At 49.2% G+C, this 24,791-nt stretch overlaps 1 pseudogene; it reads right to left on the bottom strand.

The window, feature by feature from the left end:
- The window catches only part of LOC119379622 (uncharacterized), a 66,396-nt pseudogene extending 43,558 nt beyond the window's left edge, over positions 1 to 22,838 (bottom strand).
- Between the last annotated feature and the right edge of the window lie 1,953 nt (positions 22,839 to 24,791).

Raw genomic sequence — 24,791 nt, 5'->3', positions numbered from 1 at the left:
AAAGATGCTGAATGCGAACTCATTTAATTTACAAATCCCTATTGAAAATCCTGGGTTGATGGATGCTGGAATTGTTGGTGGATATTGTCACGTGGTCGTGACGTCGACGAAGACAACAGTCAGCACGTCCGAGATGGAACTGTTTATTTGGCCGAACTTGTGGCCGAGAAAACTGAGAACTAGAACTACAGCAATACACGCTGTACAATGATAGCGGCGAACAGGGCGTCGTCCGTCGATCAACTGACAAGCGATCAAGCGCGTCGGCTTTTATACAGGCGCTATCGAACTTTCCAGCAATATCGCTGGTGGCGGCGTTATCTCTAGACAAAGCTGGAACATTCGCGTGCGGCTCGCAATCTTAACAAACCGATCTACAACAATCACGACGCTTCTAGAACACTACTTCGCGGACAGCGTCGAGCGTTGATAACCGTCCCTGCCGGTCAAACCCGAATACATCAAAACAAGACAAGGAGTGGGCGTGGCATTGCCCCCCTCTGAAAAAGCATCGTCCCGATGCTTGTGAAAGAACATAGAAGAGGAAAAAACAAGTGCATACACAACTAAATTACAATAAGAAAGGAAAAAAATAGAGTCCCCAGGCTCGCTAACGCGCAAAAAACGGCTTAAGGCGCACGACATGGACGATTTCAGGTCGCGCACGGCGCCGCTGAGAGTTCGTAATGCCGTCAGGGACAACCTCATAATCGAGTGCGCCGAGGCGTCGAAGTACCCTGTACGGTCCGAAGTATCGTCGAAGAAGCTTCTCACTAAGTCCTCGTCGGCGTATTGGCGTCCATACCCATACACGGTCACCGGGCTGGTATTCCACGTGGCGCCGTCGAAGGTTGTAGCGGCGACTGTCAGTCGTCTGCTGGTTCTTGATCCGTAGGCGGGCGAGCTGTCGTGCTTCTTCGGCGCGCTGTAGGTAGGTGGTCACGTCGATGTTTTCCTCGTCGGTCACGTTTGGTAGCATGGCGTCGAGCGTCGTTGCCGGGCTCCGTCCATAGACCAACTTGTATGGCGTCATCTGCGTCGTTTCCTGTACGGCCGTGTTGTACGCGAAGGTCACGTACGGAAGGATGGCGTCCCACGTCTTGTGTTCGACGTCGACGTACATGGCCAGCATGTCGGCGATAGTCTTGTTTAGACGCTCGGTGAGGCCGTTGGTCTGTGGGTGGTACGCGGTGGTGCGGCGGTGGCTTGTGTGGCTGTATTCCAAGATCGCCTGAGTTAGGTCAGCCGTGAACGCCGTACCTCTGTCGGTGATGAGAACCTCTGGGGCGCCGTGTCGCAAGACGATGTTCTCCACGAAGAACTTGGCTACCTCGGCGGCGCTGCCTTTGGGCAAGGCCTTTGTCTCGGCGTAGCGGGTGAGGTAGTCAGTCGCTACGACGATCCACTTGTTACCGGAAGTCGACGTCGGGAACGGCCCCAGTAGGTCCATTCCGATTTGCTGGAACGGCCGGTGAGGTGGTTCGATTGGCTGCAGAAGTCCCGCTGGCCTAGTCGGCGGTGTCTTCCGTCGCTGGCAATCTCGGCAAGTCTTGACGTAGTGGGCGACGTCGGCAGCAAGGCGTGGCCAGTAGTATTTTTCCTGTATTCTGGCGAGCGTGCGGGAAACACCGAGGTGTCCAGCCGTCGGGTCGTCGTGTAGGGCCTGGAGGACTTCTGGTCGCAATGATGAGGGCACGACGAGAAGGTAGTCGGTTCGAAGTGGCGAGAAGTTCTTCTTCAGGAGAACGCCGTTCCGTAAGAAAAACGACGGCAGTCCTCGCTTGAATACCTTCGGGACAACGGCGGTCTTGCACTCGAGGTACTCAATAAGGCCCCCCAGTTCCGCGTCGGCCCGTTGCCTTTCGGCGAAGTCGTGGGCACTTATAGTTCCGAGGAAGCAGTCGTCGTCGTCGTCTTGCGGTGGCGCGTCGACGGGGGCACGAGACAGGCAGTCGGCGTCAGAGTGTTTTCGTCCGGACTTGTACACGACGGTAATATCGAATTCTTGAAGCCTGAGACTCCATCGTGCGAGACGACCTGAAGGGTCCTTCAAGTTAGCTAGCCAACATAAGGCGTGATGGTCACTGACAACTTTGAAGGGCCTGCCATAGAGGTAGGGGCGAAATTTTGAGGTAGCCCAGAGAATGGCAAGGCATTCCTTTTCTGTTGTGGAATAGTTTGCTTCTGCCTTGGATAGTGACCGGCTAGCATAACTGATAACCCTTTCAAGCCCGTTAGTCTTTTGCACAAGGACGGCACCGAGTCCTACGCTGCTTGCGTCGGTGTGTATTTCTGTATCGGCGCAATCGTCGAAATGCGCAAGTATGGGTGGCGTCTGCAGGCGTCGTTTAAGTTCTTGAAAGGCTTGCACTTGCGCCGTTTCCCACCTGAATTCCACGTTATTCTTCGTGAGAAGCGTCAGTGGTTCGGCGATCCGTGAAAAGTTTTTGACGAAGCGTCGGTAATAGGCACATAAACCGAGAAATCGGCGCACGGCCTTCTTGTCGGTGGGTGGCGCAAATTCGGTGATGGCAGCTGTTTTCCGCGGGTCTGGGCGCACTCCAGACTTGCTGATCACATGACCCAGAAACAAGAGCTCGTCATACGCGAATCTGCACTTTTCTGGCTTCAGGGTCAGTCCAGAGGTCTTGATTGCTTGAAGTACTGCCTCAAGCCGCCGGAGATGCTCGTCGAAGGTCGAGGAAAACACGACGACGTCGTCCAAATACACAAGGCACGTCTGCCACTTCAATCCGGCCAGTACGGTGTCCATGACACGCTGGAACGTCGCAGGTGCCGAGCAAAGACCGAAAGGCATGACCTTGAATTCAAAGAGGCCGTCGGGTGTTATAAAGGCAGTCTTTTCTCGGTCTCTCTCGTCGACTTCGATTTGCCAGTAGCCGGTCTTGAGGTCCATCGACGAAAAGTAAGTCGCGTTGTGAAGTCGATCCAGGGTGTCGTCTATGCGTGGGAGGGGGTACACGTCCTTCTTCGTGATTTTGTTCAGGCGCCGATAATCAACGCAGAAGCGCAGTGTCCCGTCCTTCTTCTTCACTAACACTACGGGTGACGCCCACGGACTCTTGGACGGTTGGATGATGTTGTCGCGTAGCATCTCGTCGACTTGTTTCTTTATCGCGTCGCGCTCTCGAGTAGAAACTCTGTAGGGGCTCTGACGGAGTGGTCGAGAATTTTCTTCTGTTATAATGCGGTGCTTCGCGAGGGGCGTTTGTCGGACCCGCGATGACGACGAGAAACAGTCCTTGTATTGCAAGAGCAGGGTTTTGAGCTGGTCTTGCTTGGCCTTCGAAAGGATCGGGTTGACATCAAAATCCGGTTCGGGACCTCTATTCGTCGAAGCAGGTTCGGCAGCATCGAAGAGGGCGAAAGCATCGCTGGCGGCTACACATTCGTCGATGTAGGCAACCGTCGTACCAAAGTTGAGGTGCCTATATTCGTGGCTGAAGTTTGTCAGCACTACTTTTGCTTTACCGTCACGCAGCTCGGCTATACCTCGTGCGACGCATATTTGACGGTTCAGGAGTAGGTGCTGATCACCCTCGATGACGCCTTCAAGGTTCGCAGGTTTTTCGGTGCCGACGGAAATAATGACGCTGGAGCGCGGCGGAATGGTCACCTGCTCTTCTGTCACATTCAATGCATGGTTGCCTGGCATCGCGTGGGACGGGAGCGCTTTGTCCGAGTTCAGTGTTATCGACTCAGACCTCAGGTCGATGACGGCGCCGTGGTCACTTAGGAAGTCCATTCCAAGTATCACATCCCTGGAGCAGTTTTGTAGGATTACAAAGCTCGCAGGATAAGTCCGGTTATTGATGGTGACTCTCGCCGTGCAGACACCAATCGGCGTTATCAGGTGGCCTCCAGCTGTCCGGATTTCGGGTCCACTCCAAGTGGTCTTTACTTTCTTCAGCTTGGTGGCGAACGGTCCACTAAAGACAGAATAGTCGGCTCCGGTGTCGACGAGGGCTGTGATACTGTGGCCGTCGATAAGAACGTCGAGGTCGCTAGTTCGTCGTCTCGCGTTGCAGTTAGGTCGTGGCGTGGGGTCACGGCTGCGTCGGTGTGTTCCGCTGCTTCCATTTTGCGTCGTCGGGTCTTCTTCAGTCCGCGAGATTTCGTCGTCAGGGGTCTGTCTGGTTCGCGTCGTGTTCTGAAGGTTTCGTCGCGGCGTCGTCGTCGGCGGCGGAGGGTCTTCGGTAGTTCGTCGTACAGCAACCGCACCTCCATTGGTTGCTGCCCTTAGTTTTCCGGACACGGGCTAGGCGACCGGCCCCGGTTTGGGCCAGTGTACGGCCGGCGGTGCGGTGACATGTAGCGGCCGGGCGACGGCGAGCGGGAAGGTCGTCGTTCTTGCCACTGTGTTCCGGTGAGGTAGTCGTCGATGTCGCGCGGCCGTTCGCCTGGCTGCGGGCGCGGCGCGTTGATAGCGAATCCCCGTAGTCCCATCTGTCGGTACTGGCAGCGGCGGTACGTGTGGCCGGCCTCTCCGCAGTGGTAGCAGAGCGGGCGGTTGTCGGGGGCACGCCAGACATCGGTCTTCCTCGGGGTGCTGCGCTGGCCGACAGGTGGTCGGTAGGGCGTCGGTGGAGGCGGCGGCGTCTGGCGACGGTACTGCGGCGGTGTGGCGTCTTGGCGGGGGCGTGGAGGAGGAGCATGACGGCGGGCTGCAGCAGCATAGCTAATAGCTTGCGGCTGCGGCTCTGCTAGCTGAGGCGCGCCGAGTGAATGCTGGATCTCCTGGCGCACGACGTCGGCGATGGACTCTACTTGAGGTTGCGACGGAGGCAGAATTTTTTCGCAACTCCTCTTGCACGATTGCTCGAATCGTCTCACGCAGGTCGGCGGGTCCTAGGGCTTGAACGTCGGCGTAGCTTGTAGCCGAGAAGCTGCGGTTGTATTGCCGCGTTCGCATCTCAAGCGTTTTCTCGATCGTGGAAGCCTCCGATGCGAATTCAGCGACCGTCTTCGGCGGGTTCCTTATCAATCCAGCGAAGAGTTCCTGTTTGACACCCCGCATGAGGAACCTCACTTTCTTCTCTTCGGGCATACTTGGGTCGGCGTGTCGAAACAGGCGATTCATCTCTTCCGTGTAGATGGCAATATTTTCGTTGGGCAGCTGCACACGGGTCTCCAGCAAAGCCGCGGCCCGTTCCTTGCGGACCACGCTCGTGAACGTGCTTAGGAACGTCGTCCGAAAGAGATCCCATGTTTGTAGGGCGGATTCTCGGTTCTCGAACCACGTCCTCGCGGCGTCTTCTAGGTAGAAGTATACGTGGCGCAGCTTGTCCTCGCAGTTCCAGTTATTAAATGTTGAGACCCTTTCGAAGGTCTCGAGCCAAGTCTCGGGGTCTTCACATGGCGAACCACGGAACGTCGGCGGCTCCCTGGGTGGCTGCATCACGATCGCCGTAGGGGGCACTGCGTCAGTCATCGTCTCGGCGGTCGATGTGACGATCTTCGGCTGCCTGGCGTTTTCGGGAAGGAGCCCGTACTCTGGTTGCAGTCCCTTCTGCCGGCGGCTGGTTCTAGGATCCGGGTTGTCCTTAGAGTCGTCTTCTTCGCGGCTTGGGCTTGGGTCAGCGCTCCGCGGTGACGTCCGGATCATGAAGCAGCACCTCCACCAGATGTCACGTGGTCGTGACGTCGACGAAGACAACAGTCAGCACGTCCGAGATGGAACTGTTTATTTGGCCGAACTTGTGGCCGAGAAAACTGAGAACTAGAACTACAGCAATACACGCTGTACAATGATAGCGGCGAACAGGGCGTCGTCCGTCGATCAACTGACAAGCGATCAAGCGCGTCGGCTTTTATACAGGCGCTATCGAACTTTCCAGCAATATCGCTGGTGGCGGCGTTATCTCTAGACAAAGCTGGAACATTCGCGTGCGGCTCGCAATCTTAACAAACCGATCTACAACAATCACGACGCTTCTAGAACGCTACTTCGCGGACAGCGTCGAGCGTTGATAACCGTCCCTGCCGGTCAAACCCGAATACATCAAAACAAGACAAGAAGTGGGCGTGGCAATATGGTGGAAACAATAGTGGACGCTGGTGGAAGCTGTGGTAGTCACAATGGCTGATGATGGCGAGAGTAGAAAAAATGCTGGCAGATGGTGGTGGTGGTGGTGGCGAGCTTCTTTTGGTGTTGGGTAGAAAATCCTGGCTGATGGTGGCGGTGGAAAAAAAATGCAGTGGCTTAGCTCGGCTATGCGAGGATATAAATAGCGTTAGCAAAGGCTCAGCTGATTATTTTCAGCTTTCCAGATTTTCTAGGATTATTAGCCTTCTTTTGTTCATTCTTCGTACGCTGAACCGATAATTGCCAGGCAACTACTTCGGGATCCGACGAGATAAGCTTCTCGCCTCTTCTGCGCCGTTGAGCAGCATTTTCGCTCTCCTTCTCCATGGCGTTACCCAGCTGCAAACGCCAGTCAGAGGCGCTATCACGCGGTTCCAGCGCTGTGTCAGACGGCGACTGCACAGCGAAGGCGAATAGCTGCGTGCGCGCTAGCGCCAGTGTGTCTACCATGGCTACGACGTCATTCCTCTCGAATGCGCAGGCCAGCAGCTGTGAGTCGCGCGCGGCGGTGGCGGAGGGCGCGTGAGATCGCGGTGGCGGAAAGCGCGGAGTGCGGTGAGCCAGCTGTGTGACATCTCTGAACCTTGCGCATGCGCAGCATGGCTCATGAGGATCCACGCTAAATCGGCTCCGGCTAGGCAAGTGTAGCTCACGCTACAAAAATGTTTTGGTGGATGACTTCGTGAACAAGCTCGATGATGGTGGCATGATGGAAATGCATGTAATATTATGTGAAATCACCGTCACTTCTAATGCTTTCCTGTTGAAAGTGTAGAAAAATATGTTTACAGTTCAAAGAAGCCCACGCCAATCATTACGCTTTCTAGCCCGCTTTTTGTTATTCATGCGGTGTCAATAACCGTCTCAAGTTTTGTGGAGCACAGCAGCCGTGAATGTTTACATTTTGCGCACGTACTTATCAGGCTGACATCCGTGATGTCTTGCTGTATTGTGATGTTTACAAGTCAAGAGGCGTTGGTGTGAACAGCGACAGTAACTGCGTTACATCGCCGCGCAGTTGTTGAGAAGTAAATGAGCTCTGGCTGCGCAATTGCCCCTTCCAGCGGCTAGACCGGAATACAGCCACCGCTTCATACCGCCAGTCCAGAAACGCAACTGTGGCAATTCTTGCACACTCACTTACCTCAGCGGCACTTTAAGGTAACAGTAAAAATGCATGCGAAGCTAAAATGCACAAACTTTTATCTTCGGCCTGCGTTGAGATAAGCCTCACCAAGTATGACTTCCACCATGATATTCTACCACCATGATTACCAGCAAAGGTTAGGCATAGCGTACCGATCGCGTCCGTCTACGTGTCATAGGCGCTTCTGGGTTTCAGGGTACACGATTCCGATGAGTACGAATGACTTTATAGCACTGCTGTGGCATCGGCTAACATAAATGAAGCATTTTTTTCTTGTGTACGGTGTCCGCACAAGAAGCGATGAGCATCGATGAGACGCGCTTCCAGCAAACGTCTTCGGTCACCAACCGCCGCCGGTCGCACTCGCCGGCACTTCTCTGACTCGTATGCGAGAACATAGACTTTTCAATTCGTACGCCTTACTGAACCAATATGATGGCATATTTTTCCCGCGCACTGCACTCGTTTTTGGCCCAGCTGTTATGCAGTTGTAGCTAATGATACAGCGTCAGATCAGTGCGCTGACGCGGACGCGCTGTACGTTGCCCGCAAAAAACATCACAATACTCAATCAATTTTAAACAAGGTGCTGCGCAAGGAAAAACGGACAAGGAAGTGAACGAGGACGGGCGCAACGGGTATATTCCTCCTTTGCGCAGCACCTTGTTTAATGATGTACGACCGACTCAACATGCATTACTCAATCAATTGTATTCATCGAATGAGATTAGTGTCGACATAAAGCACATGTCGCCCTTGGGAAAGAGCGAGAAACGAATATTAAACTTGGCAGTAACAGCCGATAAACTATACCCGCTCCTCGGTCCACTTGATATTTTTTTGCAGTGACGTTGTGAATTGTAAAAGAAAGTTAGCGCTGTTGCGATTATCGACGCGCGATTCGTTACCGCCCGCAGTTTGCGTTTAATAACTATGGAAATTTTAGCCGTAGGTGAAGATCGCGTCTGTCTCGAGTATGAGACATACAAAGCTGAAGCCAAACGGTGTTTAGTATGTTGACTAGTCGTTCTACAGAAAGCGAAACATGTGTGCGAGATTTGATGGCATTATTCCCATGCATTAAAGAGAAAAAAAAGTCAGCATGGCGTAGTGGTAGAGTACTGGGCTCGGGATCCGAAGGTGGCCCGTTCGACCGCCAGTGGAAGAATTTTTTTATTTAGCGTACGGTTTTTTTTGTACTAGTGCTTTCTACATCGCCTTCTAGACAATTATTTATGTGTGACAGCTAGGCATGCTCGTCCTGACGCTGTAGAGCCTTTTTACACTCCGTTATTCTACGCCAGCATCCAGCTTTCACCATATGCCACCATCTTCCAGCACTATAATCCAAATGATGGATGGTGGAATCCACCATTCCACATGGTGGATAAATTCTCAACAGGGAAAGCTTAATTCCTGACTGTTTTACAGCCTCTGTACATGCCTGTTCAATTTTCAACCTTATGGCATATCCAGTTCTTGGCGTTAATGTGCCAAGCCACCACCACAATTGATAGGCAATTTTTATTTCAAGGCATGTTGTTGCCTAACTCCACGGTAACTTTCCAGTCATGTTATTCGGATTAATTTAACATGTAATTATGCATGAGCCGCAGATTGAGCTATTAAAGATGATGAGAAAGTACTTTTACGGTCGCAGTTGATGGCGCTAGCTGGCATGGAAATATTGTAACCATAGATGTACTACTTTCGCATACTAGTACCGACGAACCATGGTTGTGAAATAGTGCAAAGTTCCCAAGCCTAATTTTAGAAATATACACATTTTTTTAAATATGTGTGAATAAAGGCAACCTTGTATATCTGTGAAAATAGACCATTTTCAAAATTGTAAAGCTAGCTTTTCTGCGATGCAGTTAGCACAGCTACTGCCGGCTAGTCGCTTAGTGGAAACACCGTGTTCAAGCGCGATTTTATTGCGCTACTATGCGGAACATGTAGACTCAGCTCGCTTGAAGTAAACACGAATAACAGACAAGCCCCAGCACGTGCAACTAGGACCTCGTCTCCACTTGCAGGACGACAGCTGCCGCCAATAATTGGGCGAGTATGCAGCAGCAGAGGAAAACGTACTTGCGGATTAAGAAAAGGGTCCATTACTGAATGCTTTTACAGATCTTGGTAGGTGGATCTATATATCGTTGACAACACAGGTCTTTATGCGAGAAAGTGAACTGCACAATTATGTGTAAGATGTTTTGATGAAGATAGATTTACCAGCGCAAAAAGACGAAGCACTTAAGAAGGAACACACACACGGCGCTGAACTCACAGCTGATTTATTACTTCGAACGCAAGGCCTTTTTCAAGGCACACATCGAAGCAACAGAAAGATAACATAATGAAAGGAATCGATGAAAAACCACGTGACACTGCTTGCGGAAAAAGACGAACAACCGAAGGTAACCGCGCAGTCGAAAATTCTTACGCCACAAAGTACGCCCCTGATATAAAAGAAGTGAAAAGTATAATTGATCCTAAAACAAACCGGCAAACACGTTAAAGCCAGAGAAGCCAAGGCAGCCACACAAGAGAGATAAAAAAGATCTAAAACGTTAAAAATTAAAATGAAATATAAGAAATATTTCAAACACCGGGTAAAAAATAATTGAAAAGGCATGAGCCGTAGCTAGCTTACTTCCTTATTTGAGAGGGAAATGGAGGGCCTGCTGACACATGTGTCACCCAGCCTCTGAATTTCGGCTGCCTCTAGAATCTCTCTATCAATTTGCTCGCCATGGCTGGCTAAGACACTGCATCCCTCGAAATGCGGGGAGCAGCCGCAGTCTCGGCAGTGCATCGCTAAATGACTCCAGGCGACCCCTGACAGGTTTTTCTGGTGCTCTCTGAGACGGACATTGAGACACCTGCCCGTTTGTCCGGCATAGTACTTGCCGCATGAGATTGGCGTGGAGTACACACACAACTCCTTGCTCTCACGACACAAAATTAGTGGATATTGTGCTTAACCTTCGTGCGCGCATTCGACACTCACTTTAACGGCGGCGTGAAACTGTAGAGTAAAAGCTACTCAGTAAAAGGTAGCTGGTCTCCTAGCATAACAGCAATTAAATACGGACTTGACTAATTGAGAAGCACTGTATATCGTGCCGTGGAGCGAATTAGTGCTAATTGCGGAAATGTTCGTCTAACTGCTCAGAAGCTACCGCTGCGCGTGCGTGCAGCTCGCAACACGCGCAATAAATGCACACGTTTGTATAGGTGCACGCTAAAATAACCTTGTAACTCTGACATCTAGGTATGTAATATTACTATGCGAATGCAGATGGTCCAGCTGAGAACGACCTGCTGCCACTGCAGACACGTAATTGCTCCATGAATTTTTGGCGAGCGAGACATCCACGATGTATGGTGAACTCTCAAATGGACACACGTTCATCGTTTCTCTTGTGGCACGACAAACGACCAACCGAAGTCGGAGCGGAAGGTGTTTGCTGTGGTCTCCCTGAGTTCATGATGCCGCGGAAACCATTTACTAACATAATGCGCGCAAACACACGCCGATAACACAAGAACAGAATTCGCAAGTTGAGCAGACTGTTTGCAAGTGATTTTGATAAATATATAAGCATCTGCAAACTTGATCAAGCATTTGAATTGTGTTTATTCACAACAAGGTTGCGAGGATGACCAGGCAAAAAAGCTACATTGAGCAGCTTATGGGGAACCTGGCCACCGTGATACACTGGGCGGCTTCACAGCGGTCAAACACACGATATACATAACGAATGGACTAACTAAAACAGAAAAACAGTAAACATCCACGGTCGGAATAAATAAACAAGGTTATTGTGGAAACATATGAAAACAAGGGGAAGAAATTAGGCGAAGTGTTAAAGACATATAAAAAGACAAACAAATGGACCCATGGCAGCACAAGCAATCACATAAATACGTCGCCTAGCCTTTTTAACGACAGTTGATACACTGAGACCATTCTCTTTGTATAATTGATTTAGAACAGTAGGTAAACAAAACTGTAGCATTTGGTCACCGTATTTAGTTCTGGTTTTGTTAACGATCCAAGGTTCTAAATGACGAAATTTATAAAAAGAATTATGTTGCTGTAAGGATGCCAATTTTGTTAAAGCGTTATCACTCTTACTTTTTTCCATTCTATACATGCGGCAAAGCCTATATGTGTACAAGGATTCAATTTTTATAGTTCTAAGCTTTGTAAACAAAGGAGCAGTATGCCAAAGATATGGCACCCTGGAGACAAGGCGTATTGCTCTTTTTTGTAATACCATCAGCTTGTGAATGTTCTCAGCTGAAGTCGTCCCCCAGACTAGAATTCCGTATTGAACTAGGGAAAGAAACATTGAATTATATAACATCATAATAATGGATGTAGGAAGATAGTTACGATGGCGACGCATAGTACCTATTGCTCTAGATAATTTACTAACTAAGTGATTCACTTGGCAATCTCACGACATAGTTTCAGAGAAATATACGCCAAGCGATTAGAAGGACGATAGTATTTCTATTTCAGTATTATTTAATTTAATGGGGGTTAGTTGAAATTGTTTGTTACGTGGATGAAAGATCACCGCCTTTGTTTTTTCTACATTAATCTTAGGACAATTACTTGTCGCCCACTTTTATATACTTGCAAGCGTCTTATTGGCTCGATTTGACATTTCAGAACCTAAGACATCATTCGAGATGGAATCACACCAACTTGCCCAGTTAAACGTTCTAATACTCCATCAAAAAACAGACTTGTATCGTCTGCGAAAATTACGCACTTAGCAGATGGATCAACACTGACTATGTCATTGATGTACAATATGAAGAGATACGGACCCAATATGCTCCCCTGTGGGACGCCTGTTCTTACAGATTTCAACTCCGATTGGTCCCCGGCTATAGCTACGAACTGTGATCTGTGCAGAAGGTAGGACGTAATAAGAGAATGAGCTACGCCGCGAATACCGTAGCGATCAAGTTTTTTAAGCAAAACATCATGACTGATAAGGTCAAAGGCCTTAGAAAAATCGAGAAAATTCCAAGCACCATTTTCTCTTCCTCAAATTTTTGCAATATAAACTCCTTTTAGGTCATTAGGGCTAATTCAGTTGACCTGTTTTTACGAAAACCGAACTGTGCAGGACTTATGATACCAAAGTGGTCAGTAAACGAACAAAACCGCGCTAAAATCACCTTCTCTAAACCTTTCGAAAAAACAGGCAACACTGTTACAGGGCGGTAATTTGAAAGATTATTCTTGTCGCCTTTTTTAAATATTACTGTCACCTTTGCCGTCTGCATGCTACGAGGAAAAACGTCTGTTGACAAACACAGATTAAAAATATACTCTAGGCAAGATGCAATTATGTCTATGACGAATTTTACCGGCGCTGTTTGAATACCAAATGCATCATTGGCTCTGCTGTTACGTAGTGACAAGAATGAAGCAACAACCTCTTGCGTTGTACACCCCTTAGGAATAATGACTGCTTATTAGGTGAATTCATGTACGAAACGCCGATACTATCACATGCCTGACCAAGGGACAAAAAAAAAATCGTTAAAAGCATTAGCAAGATCAACCCCTTTTAGTTCATTGCCATCTTTTATGACTGTGGTAGTTTTTTCAAGCTCAGTCCCAGTTATTGAAGCAAGTGTCCTCCAAATTTTATCAGGGCGTCCTGCAGGTGAGTTGAAGATATTAAAGTAATAGTGCTTCTTAGCAACCCTTAATTGTTTTGTGACGTAGTTCCTATATTCTTTAAGTGCTTTTAATGCTTCCGGTGATTTAGTTTCTATAAATGAGCCGTACAACCTGTCTCTCTTATTTATAAGCATAAGCAGGTGCTTATCTATCCACGGTTTGCGACATTTCTTTGTCTGCTTTAAAGTTTTTACCGGGAAACAAGCGTAGTATATTTCCGTAAATAATTGCATAAACTTATCATAAGCCGCATCTGCATTTTTTTCTCTATACACATCATCCCATGTGGCACTTGCAAGACGTTCTCGGAATGCATTCAAGGTGTTAGTATTTACGAGCCGATAAGAGAACGCTTGATGTACTTGTTTTTGTTTTTCAACTGCGGTAGCAATCAAAATAAACACAGGTAAGTGGTCACTAATTGCGTGTACTAAAACACCAGGTTTTACAGAAGACACATCAAAGTTAGTCAAGAACAAGTCTAATGCAGTTTCACATGTTGGCGTAACTCGCGTAGGCGATGTTATAACATTTTGACAGAGATGAATATTTAGGAGAGATTCTAACTCTAATTTCATCTTATTCTGGGTAATCATATTTATATTTGGGTCACCTCCAAGAACTATTTGGTAATTATTATTGTTAACAAATTCTAACAGAGAATCTAAATACGATAAAAACAGCAAACAATTTCCCGATGGAGGCCTGTAGCAAACACAAAAGAATACATTGTTACATTTAACTACGACAGCGTCATAGTGCTGATTAGTACAACAGAATTCAGAAAGAAGCTCAGAGGTAAATGAATTTGAAACCAGCATTGAAACACCTCCCCCACGTCTATCACGGCGGTTCATGTAAAATGAAAAGAATGCTGACTGCTTTCGGTGCTTGTGGTCATGAGTTGGATTCCTGCGTCGTCTGTATGCTGATGTCACATTTGTGCGTAAATGCATTGATTTTCTAGTCGGCCTTTTTCGCGATGCCCCGACGCATGCGCCCTTCCCCCTGAGGAAATCTCTCGGAGGCTTTGCTTCTGGCAATACCGGCTGTCCCGGTCCCTACCAGCACAGGACAGAGTCGAGTATTGCAGGTCCGTGAAATGCTGTTATAGTGCCGAAATGTCTTCTTTTCCGTAGCCGCTTTAGGGTTGCCTATTGACAGGATACGTAGGACATCCCTAGCGAGGAAAATGATCACCTGCAAAAGCTGCTTCAAGGCTACTGTGCTTTCTCTTGGGTCCGTCTACGGAGTTGCATAATGAACTGACTTGCAGCGGCCGTGATTAGAACGGATTTCCTGGTGCAGGCGATTCTAGCGAGTACTTGACTAACAGTGTAGCGAAACGCTCCCAAACGTCACATCTTCGTTCACATCTCTCCCTAAAGGAGTGGCGAGGTTGTTTCAATGTACGTGTTTTAGTTGCGAGCTCTCTGCGTGTTTTGGTTGCGTGGAAGTGTCATTTTTTGCATTCGATTAATTTGATACCAAAGCTCTTTGGATGCGATAGCTTCACTCGCACCGAGGAGTGCCTTCCCTCTATGCAGAAGTACCGTACACCCTGACAGGCGTTGGATCATTCTCTGCCTAGAGAGAGTTCTTTCACTGTGGAAAATAGAGTGCCCTCCGAGACAAGCGAAAACTCTCACAAAGTGGGTTCCGGGAGCTCCTTTTTTTTCTAAGAGTGTACCTGCAAAACACGTGACACTGAAGTGATGTGACAAAATATTTGTCTTACAGAAAGTGCGTTTCTCCGAGAACTGAAAAATGTTGAATTGGTTGGTTTTTACGCAAACAACCGTGTTCCCGACGCACGAAGCCGAAAAGAAATTATAATAGTTTACGCCTTTCATGAGTATAGGCTCTGACAAGAAAAGTTCCAACTTTCACGTTGTGACCATGGAAATGTCATAATCAACTGTGGCAGAAGGTTCATACGGAAAATGTCTGAAGCGGCATTCTCGCTCGACGATGCTCAACTTGAGGTCCGATACAGCGTCACATACATACATAGGAAAAAAGTATACGCTTCTAAAAAACTGTTTATTAGATGCGAAGCATCTTTTAGCGGAGCTCAAACCGGTGGTTGTGCGGCGTGACCACCCTTACTGCGCATGCGTAAACCCTCTCCACTTACCTCCTCTCCATACGCCTGCTCCGGTCCCCCTCTACACTTCCCCTCTCCCCTCCGCCTCTACCCCTCTCCATTCCCTCTCTGAAACGCGGGCTCGACATGCCGAAACGCTGCTTGGCATCGCCTCTCGCATCGCCCCTCTCCTGCGTAACGCCACGATGAGCGCCAGCGCATGCGCGTCCCCTCCCGCTTTCTCTCCTCTTCGACGCCCCCCCCCCTCGCGCGCCTGACGACCGCGTTCCGCGCTCGCCCTGTGAGAATTAACGGCAAGGCGAGAGGGAAGACACGACGCGCGTAGCGTTGCTCTTCGCGTTCCACGACGCGAGGTCGGTAGCATGCCCAACGAAAGAACGAAAGCCAACGGAACGCGATCGTGCAAGTGCTCCGGCTTCGCATCGACTCATGGTCCCATTTAGCGGGAGATGGTGTAATTTTTTTTTGTCGACGTTTCGGGCAGAGACAGATATTGATCGGTCTTGGTGAAGATCGGTCTCGAATCGAAGCGTCGACAAATGAACAGTTTTTCGGAAGCGTACACCTTTTTCCTACTTGTTTTACGGCTCTTCATAATCTACGTAGATACATATATTTAAGAGGCATCTGCGATTCTGACGGAGAATTTTCACATCCAAGTTGTTCCTCCATCTTCCTCCGCTCGCTCTCTCTCCTTAGTAACAATGTCGCACACTACAGTCCTTCAGTTCATGCAAGCGTTCCTGGTAATGCTGCTCTGGCCTACGTTAACGGCGTTTCGTTCGCTGTTTAGGCTGTCAGGTCATCGCCTACTCCTTCCTACCTATTCAAATACCAAATTCTTCTAACCCTCATCATAATTCACTATTAATTTTTGTGTAGCGTATTGCTACATCGTATAATAGCTGCTTCCCCTTCATCAGTCTCTGATTACTTGTGTGCGCAGTTTGGCGTCGTAGACGCTACTAAAAGATCTGCGTCACCCACAGATACAAGAGTCGACATCATATTCGCAATGCCCATAGACTGTCGCGCCACCGAGCGGAATTCAGGAGCGTCCTCTCGAGGAGGGTTAGTAGACGACAAAATGGCGGCACTATGCAGTCGCTCCCTTGTTCGGCTCTGCTAGCCTCACTGTTAACGCGTTGGCAAGAAAGGAACACTGCGACTTTGCATGTTCCCTGCATCAGTGAACAAACCGGGCCCTCCGTGACACGAGAAATCTGATTCGTTCTTGCGAGACGCGAAGTTTTCGTGAAAATACGTGGCAACTCGCGCTTTCAATGCTAGCCCACAGTGTACACATACAATCAGCTTCGCGAGGCTTTCTGTAACCACCTGGGTAAGTTAAATGTTATCGTCTGACATATTCAGTTGAAGCTCACCCTGTTTTACTTGCATATATAATTGGTCAGTGTTTCTTGTAGTGCATGAGTCCCATAACACTGTACGCGGGAGGGAGGTCGCGCGGGCTCGCGATGTGCTCATGTATAACTGAGCGATCTCAAGTTGGCGATACATTAAAATAGGGCCTCTATCCTTTGTCAGAGAAGCGGTGTTACGAATCGTGCGAGCGACGTTTCAATCATTCGAGGACGCGTCTGCTCGACGCCTTTTGTGGAGCGAACGCTTTCCATCCACGCCGTCCTTCGCCGGTGTGTTGGGTTTCATAGCCACCGCTGCGCCGCTTGTTTTTGTACGTTTGTTGATAGGTGGCAGCACACTGCAAGCGATTTGCTTGTTGACCGGTCTGAGAGCAAAACCTGGCAAAACGTTCTCCGCGCCCAGTCGTCTCTCTAAGTCTCTAATTATAAACGTGGTGACGCGGAGTGGTCGAAGTCGTTCGGCGGAGGAAATTCTTCAGATTGCGTTCAGCAGTGATGTTGAAAGAAACCAACTTGACGACGAGGATTTTTCACTGGACGTAGAAGACTGTGAAAGCACCGAGAGTGACAGCGACGATGAACCACCAGCTGCTAACTCACGAGGAGCGAGTTGCACTTCACGTCCCCTCGTGCGTTAATGTTCTTTTACGCTCGTAAGTCACTTTGATTGTATTTAATGTATAATATCCTTGAGCGAGATCATAATAAAAGCATAGTTCCTCTTGTGCATTGCATGTATCAATTATTGTGGATATTATGGAGCGCCGCATGCCGCCAACACGCTCGAGCTCGACCAGCGAAGCGAAATGGTTAGAGCGATGGAACGTGCAGTCACGGCCACAATCCGCGCCTCTCGGCGAACTTCTTCGACGTTGCGAAAAGCATACGTGTGCATTCTTTTCGATATTCATGTTTCGATCGTGCTGATCGAACCTGCAACATGCGAGTGAAGTACACATGGCTAGAGTCTCAGCATGGCTGTGACACAAGCGCTACTGAATGGCATGTTAAATGCTTGTGTTCCGTTGAAGACGTAACTCCGCGTTTCCGACTGCGCAAGTAATGACGACGGGGTATTATCACAGAACACTTTTATGTTTGCAAGCCATCATCACGCGCAGCAGCGATGGCGCTACTCGATGGCGGCCTACTACAGCGGCAAATCCGTGAGGCAGGCTCGGTACGTACTACCTCGGAGTGCCGTTCAGCTCATACGTCTGTTCTAGTTCATACAGGTTCATGTAGCACGCACAGGATTTCGCAAAGCAATGCACGGTAACGGAGCTGAAATATAACCTTTCACTTCGCAGCAAATAATTAGGTGGCGAGTACTTAGCACTTTCCATGGTTTGGGAAAGTATTTTAGTCTCATATCCATTTCAGCGCAGCTCATGACTTCATCCGGTGAAAGTGGCACGGTCCGTACGTCCGCACGTCCTATCTGTTCCTATACTAACAAACGGGTTGACCCTCCTCCTGGCGCCATCTTGAAAAGCACGGCGCGCCACCTATAGTTCGTGGGCATTGCGAATTAGGTAGTTATAACGCAAGGCGCGAAAGAGTGGTACCTTATGACAGATTCGCGCAGAGCCTGAGAAAACTACCTGGCGGGCGAGGTCTCACCTTTAGCCTACGAAATTCTAAAGCGAGCCGTGAGAGGTTCGGACCCCTCACCGAAACGCATCATTTGGGCTCCGGGCCACCAGGGCCTTAGAGGTAACGAGGCTGCGGACGCGGCAGCCCGCGCGCCTATCCCCCGGGCACCTCACCCAGGCTTTTCCGGCTCAGAGATGCAACCGCTTCTGCGATTCAAAGAAATTCTGGCTCACTATTGCGGATGCCATCGGCTTTTCCTGGTCCCTGCTAATGGCCTGAGTAAAGCCGATGAACGAACCTTAAGGCGCCTGCAGACCAACACCTTGTTGTGTCCTGCAATAGTAAAACATTTTGACCCGAAAGTTGATGGGCGGTGCCCTCACTGTGGGGAAGACTCCGATAACTTTCACATGGTTTGGGCATGTCACTTCAATCCTTCCATTCCCCCTAACCATTCCCCTACTAGAGAGGCATGGGAGGCAGCCCTACTCAATTGCTCAGGCCTGGAGTCTCAACGGGCTCTAGTCCAACAGGCGCGGATAGCGGCGTTGTCCAACGGAGTCCCGCAATAAGGACTCCCCCTATGTAAAGGGTCCTTTTGGGCCTGCAAACTCTGATTTTATTGAATAAAAGTTTTTCACACACACACATCCGGTTGTTCTGCAGTCATTATCACCACTAACATCATCGTGCTGTGCGTGTCGCGTAGCTCATGTTGAACGCGCTTCCACTGTTGGGTGCTCCGCTCGCCGGTTCAGTGTGTCTAATAACCACCTCAGCCGCCTTCACATTGTGGTCCCACACTTATCGCAAAGCTGGCGTGATTACGTGAACCATAGCTGCTTACAAGATGAAAAAAAAATGTAAGCCCCACCCACAGAGTTCACCAGTGAAAGACAATCGTGGAAGCTGGGTTCCGCTCCCAGTGCTGTTTGTCGACTGATGTAAGCACTATGCATACTGGGAGGTGAAGTTTCGCCGTTACTTGCTAAAACATCGCGTCTCGCTGAAGAGCAACGCCAGCTTTCCTGACGAAACTTGCCAGGACGTTCAAGTTCCCGACCTGAAACCAGTGACACAAATGTGCGCCTACATAGGAAAGTCTGGAAGGCTCGAGAAGATGCGTGGCGTGACCAAAAAGCGCTGTTCGATGGAGCATTTCTCTGTGCGAGGGACCGAGCTGGCATTTTTTCTGAGGTTGTATTCTCTCGCCTGTAACTAGCATCACGGCACTATTGCATTCGGGAACGCTCTTCACACACAAATGTTTCCGGTCGTCCAGGAGATCCCTTCCCGTCTCTCGTAATACCGCGCTCACGTTAGACTGCAAAAAAAGACGCTCAATTTTTTGTCCAGGCGAGAAAATCGGTCTCGAACCGGTCGACGCGACGAGGGTCTCTTCTGACAGGCGACATCGCGCGACGCGTCGCGGAATATGTCACCGACCGGAAGTCTTTCAGTGTGAACGCAGCAGAGAATGCAGACTCGAATAGCTGTCCAATCCTGCAATACCGCGATGCCAGCTCGAAGCCCATGCGCGGGCAACACTAATTTGCGCGATCCCGCCATGGCTGGCGAGTGGGGTGTGTGGAAAAACCAAATCAAAAAACTATGCGACACGCTTCGCGCAAGTGAGCACAATGCGAAACATCTTGCATCCCACGAAGAGATCACACCGGGCCTTCAGAGAAGCGCGCTTGTCACCTTCCTTCGAGACGTTTCTTGGAGAATCAAATATATTATATAAACATCAACGTACACTTCATACCAAAAGCAAATGTGTAACATTAACCTTGGTATATGTTCAGAACTGCATAATTTTGTGATCGTGTGTTTCGTGTTATGTGTAATTATTTCTCTTTTGTGCGCTTTCCTGTCTACGTCAAGCCGTAAAGAATATGAGTTTGGACGTGCGCATGCGAACTTATTTTACCTACCTGAAGTTGTGCTCGACCACTTGTGAGTCCTGTGGTGTCCGATTGTACTGGATTTGCGCATTTTGTGTTCTACTGTAGGACATTTTGTGCCGTTGTTATCGTTATTCTTTTATTGCATATTTCGTCTGCTAAGTGAGAAGGAGCAGCCGGTGCCACCGTAAACGAATTCGAAGATTATGTATTACACACATACACATGCAGATATATATATATATATATATATATATATATATATATATATTATATATATAAGAGCATAGGAGCCCTGATTAGGACGTTTTCCTTAGCACACAAAGAGCCATTCCCACACCGCGGGTCTCCATTCCCGCCGCGCAGTGGCAATTACAGCAATTGACATTGGTTAGTCGGCCGTCACTGCGATCTGTTGGACTCAGCGGTGGCCGCCCCACACAAAGGATATTCTCAGCGACAGTGTCGTGGGAGTTCTTATTCGACGTCAGTCACACGTGCTACGCTGTCATCGATTTTGCGGCCTCGAAGACTCACTTCGCAAGTACCTCTGCAGTCCCCATGGGACGAAAAGAGAACTAAAACAGCCAGGCCCCTGAAATGCTGTCGCGGATTGTGCCTACACGGCCACAGAATCGATTGGGGCAAAACACGCGGGATTAACGCAGAGAAAGCGGCTTCACTTGGAATCCTCGTTCATGCATGGAACCGCCACTGTGTGCGGGATCGGTAGGTTAGCAGCGGTGAAAATCTTTCGGCTGTGCGTGTTGCCCCGCGGTACACTCTTCTGCGGAAACGAAGGCTCCTTCGATGGTTGAAGTACCTATGAGCTTAATGCCTCAATTCTTGAAAGATATCGCGTAGGTTTCTTTTTAGTGTGCCATCACGAAAAAAAAATAACCTAAGGGCAGGCTGACGTTTCAGAGTCAATTCGCATTAGAAAGCGTTCAGTCTAAAGATGTAAGAATTAACATTTTGCAAGCAATACGTCTACTGTTTAGCGAAAACGGGCCGGCATAACAGTTTCCCAAAATTTCCTGCGCGCTGTATTTTTTGTTCTTCTTCCATATGAAAAAAATGCCTTGCGAGCGCAGGGAAATAGCAGTGTTACCAACTTGTCAGTCAACCGTTTTGTGGTTATTTCCTGGAACCAGTTAGATTAGCTTTTTATTGGTGCTCTTCACAAAAGTCCTTACGATTTAATACATGTGAACGCAATCAAACGCGCCACTCTAGCTGCCATCAGGTCTTACCGCTCGCTACAGGAAGGTAGTTAGCTGTAATACACGTATTAGGCACCGAATTAACAAGTAAGAGATAAAAGAAAGACAGGGAGGTTTACCAGGACTGAGCCCAATAGGCTACCCTTTATTCGCAAGTGCTCTTCGCCATTGGTCAGCCAATGATATCACGATTGGCTCACATTTTTCATTACGAATAATTCTATCGGAAGAGGTTTTTCGAGAATCGTGGCCACTGGCTCGTGACGTTATAGGGAGCTGACATGACGAAACGCATTAGTATTCGTGGGTGTTTGAGAAAGAACAATTGTTTACGCGGTTGCAATCTCGTTGCAGTGACTCATCCAATGTGGAACTCGGCACTCGCGATCGGAAACTTCTGGTTGGCATGGCGAACACGCAGACAAATGAACACTTGCTCCGTGTTTCGCTGTAGATGACAATGAAAACATCCAACAGCGTTTTGACGATTGGTGCCGGTTAAGGTGTGTAAAAAATGAGTATCGGCAAACATGTCTGCTTATTGATAGGCTTCTGCAGGTTCGATCAGTACTGCAGGTGCAGTTTGAATATTATAGTTAACAATTTGGTGAAATCAGCATGCAGCGTGTTCGCGCTGTCCAACTGTTCTTGCCGCTTTTATAAAGAAAACAAGAATGAAAAGTGATCGCCATGTGAAGCGATCTATGACCCAAACGTAACAAAATACAGAAAACTAGTATGGCCCATGAATGTGTAAGTGAACGCATATATGGACAATTTCGAAAACTGACAAAACTACTTGACTGTAAATTGGCTTAAAACAACCTTAAAAAGATATTGAGAATATGTTGTTGGAGATTTAGGCGCATGTAAGTACGCGCAGTGTATTGGAAATGGCATAAACGTTCGTGAATAATCCGTATGTCGGGTAGGTTTGTTTCCTTTCTTTCTTTTTTTTTGACGTCAAAAGGGAGCGAGGTAGCGCAGCGACTGAAGTTCTGTGCATTGCTAAGAAAAAGAAGTTTCATCTTACCATTTATCATTGATATGACAGACCCAAATCGCATGACTCGTGTAATACGGTCAGCGCAAACCATTCAAGCCAAATAAAACCCTATACCTAGAGTAAAATAACGGGGTGATGTGGATCGGGATAAAAGTGAAATATCATGTCTCTTATAGATATATACAGACACACTCACACACACACACACACATATATATATATATATATATATATATATATATATATATATATATATATATATATATATATATATATATATATATATATATATTTGTCGGGCAAAGCGGCGCCAGTAATTATACGACAAAGTACGAAACCCAAAGTGTCGTACTTTCTCGCACTCCATGGTCGCGCCTTTTCTCCCATGCTCAGTTCTTTTTTTGCACATCGCATTGGAATTCACTTCATTTTAGCGGCTGATATCAACCTCATTCACGGAACTAACGCTTTTTGGCCACTACGCAGCGTGTAACCCTTGAGAGGTACCGCGAATCTCGTGATCAAGGCCACGCCTATAAAATAAAAACATACCTGCAGCTTGTGGACTTCTCTGTTGAGACGCACAATTTCCCTGTCGCGGCGCTCGAGGGACGCCTTGAGCTTGGATATCTCCAGCTCCATGGCAAGCACGGCGCCCGGAGCGACGGAGGACGACCGGCGCCCAATGCTGAGCCGCGGTTGCTGCTGGTGGAAAGACGGGCTGGAGCAGCCCTTGTCCGGCACTGCCAGTCCCGGGCTGCCCGACGACGCCGTGGCGTGCCCCACTGTGCTCTGTGCTGCACCCATCTGGTCGTCGTCCCTCAAGCAGTACGGCTCCTGTTCAGTCCTTCTAGTCAAAGGGGAGAGCGCGACGACGCAAGCCTTGTTCTCCGCGTGTCGGCAGCTACCGAGCCCGCACGCTGGGACCTCCTCCCGCCGAGCCTTGGACGACGAGGCGCCCCAAACGATCCACGGCTTGCAGCACCATGCAGAAGCCCGGAACGAAGCCCACGAGCACTCTCCGTCCAACGGTGTGCTGGTCCCGACCGGCTGCGGCTGGCAGTTGGGGCAAGGTAGACGCGACACGGCGAAAGCGTTGGCCGACGTGCTAATGCGGCCGCTGCGGCAAGCGCAGAACGATAACGACGACAACGCGATGGTTATCAGGGTGCACACACACTGGTGGAAGCGCCTTCGAAAACGCTATTTTTCAGCACTGAAGCGCGAGATAGCTCGACAGTCTCTGAAGCTAATCGATTCCGGAGTCCTGGGAAGACAGATGCAGTGCCTCCAGCAATGGGTCGGCCAGTAGGTGATAGCGTGCGCTGAAAACATTAGTCTTATGCCCCACAATCATCAGTCGTCGGCTCAATGATTGACAAGTGAGGTGGAATCTTCTGGCTACGCAGCCTGAACTGTTCATGAAAATGGATGCGTGGGAGTCACTGTAGATAATAATTGGTCAAGAGTTCGACGAAAGTTCGTGTAATAATTCTAGGAGAAGTAGGATATCTGAGAGACAGTGCTCTGTAGATGTGCAAAAAATATTCTGGAGGTGCGAAATTCTCAGTGTCACAGAAAACGTGGGAAGCCTTCCGGCCGAACACTCAAAGTTTTCGGTGCGGTGACTTTGGTCCAGTCACACACGTATCAAAAAGAAGGCGTGCTTTTGACGCAAAGATTGCTGAGCGTTCAACAATACTTCTTGGCAGTAAATACATGTACTATCCACGTTGTCGAGGACCGTACGCAGAACTGGCGCAAATCCACTACAGGGGACAAGTGAGGCGCTGGTGTTTCTAGCAAGTGACAAAATGCGCTCGATAGGATAGGTATGTCGCACGTCGAAATGCGCCGAAGGTGTGCGGCAACAAAGCGTGCGTGGGTGGGTCGTCTTTCGGAAGAGGCTTCCGGAACGATCACTTGGCTACGGTGCCGGTGCGGGCACAAACCTGGGCGATTGAGTCGACAGGTATAGAATGGTGAATTGCAGCAGAGGCGGAGGCCTACCGGGTCGGCGCGCCGGGAAGGTGCGGGCGGAGCGGCGAGAGAGGAAGGTGACAACGGGTTGGACGACGCCGGTGGTGGGCGCGCGACGTGTCAGGGGCACATCGCGCTACGCTGCCAGCATCGCGGCCGGCAGCGCACGGCAGGAGAGACCTCGGTGCTGCGTCCGCGAGCACGCCGGGACTGGCGGCGCTGACCACGAGGTTGCCGTAAATCCCATGGATCGTGGAAAGTAGCGGCGCTCTCGGAACTTTGCCTAGTTTCCCGCGCCGCCGCGCGCCGTCACCTCCTCGCTCAACTCTTTGGCCTCCTCTCGCTCTTCCGCGCGTTCATTGGCTCTCGCGCCGTCGCCTGGGCAACGTACGACCAGAAGTTGTTTTGCTTCGTGCTTTTTTTTCACTCTCTCGCCATTTTCTCGCCGGCGCAGCGCCGCGTAGTGTAGTAATGTAGCGGCGCGCTCAGAGTAACGGTTTCTCTCGACGGTTTGCAGTCCTACACTCGTAGAACAACGCAGCAAGTACATTTTCAACGACTTTTTATTGAAAGTGCACCTTTTCGCTAGACTAGAGAGAAAGTTTGGGCGTGTCG

This window comes from Rhipicephalus sanguineus, chromosome 1, assembly GCF_013339695.2.
Source record: "Rhipicephalus sanguineus isolate Rsan-2018 chromosome 1, BIME_Rsan_1.4, whole genome shotgun sequence".
NCBI classification, from domain to species: domain Eukaryota; kingdom Metazoa; phylum Arthropoda; class Arachnida; order Ixodida; family Ixodidae; genus Rhipicephalus; species Rhipicephalus sanguineus.
This window is presented reverse-complemented; position numbering and strand designations above follow the sequence as displayed.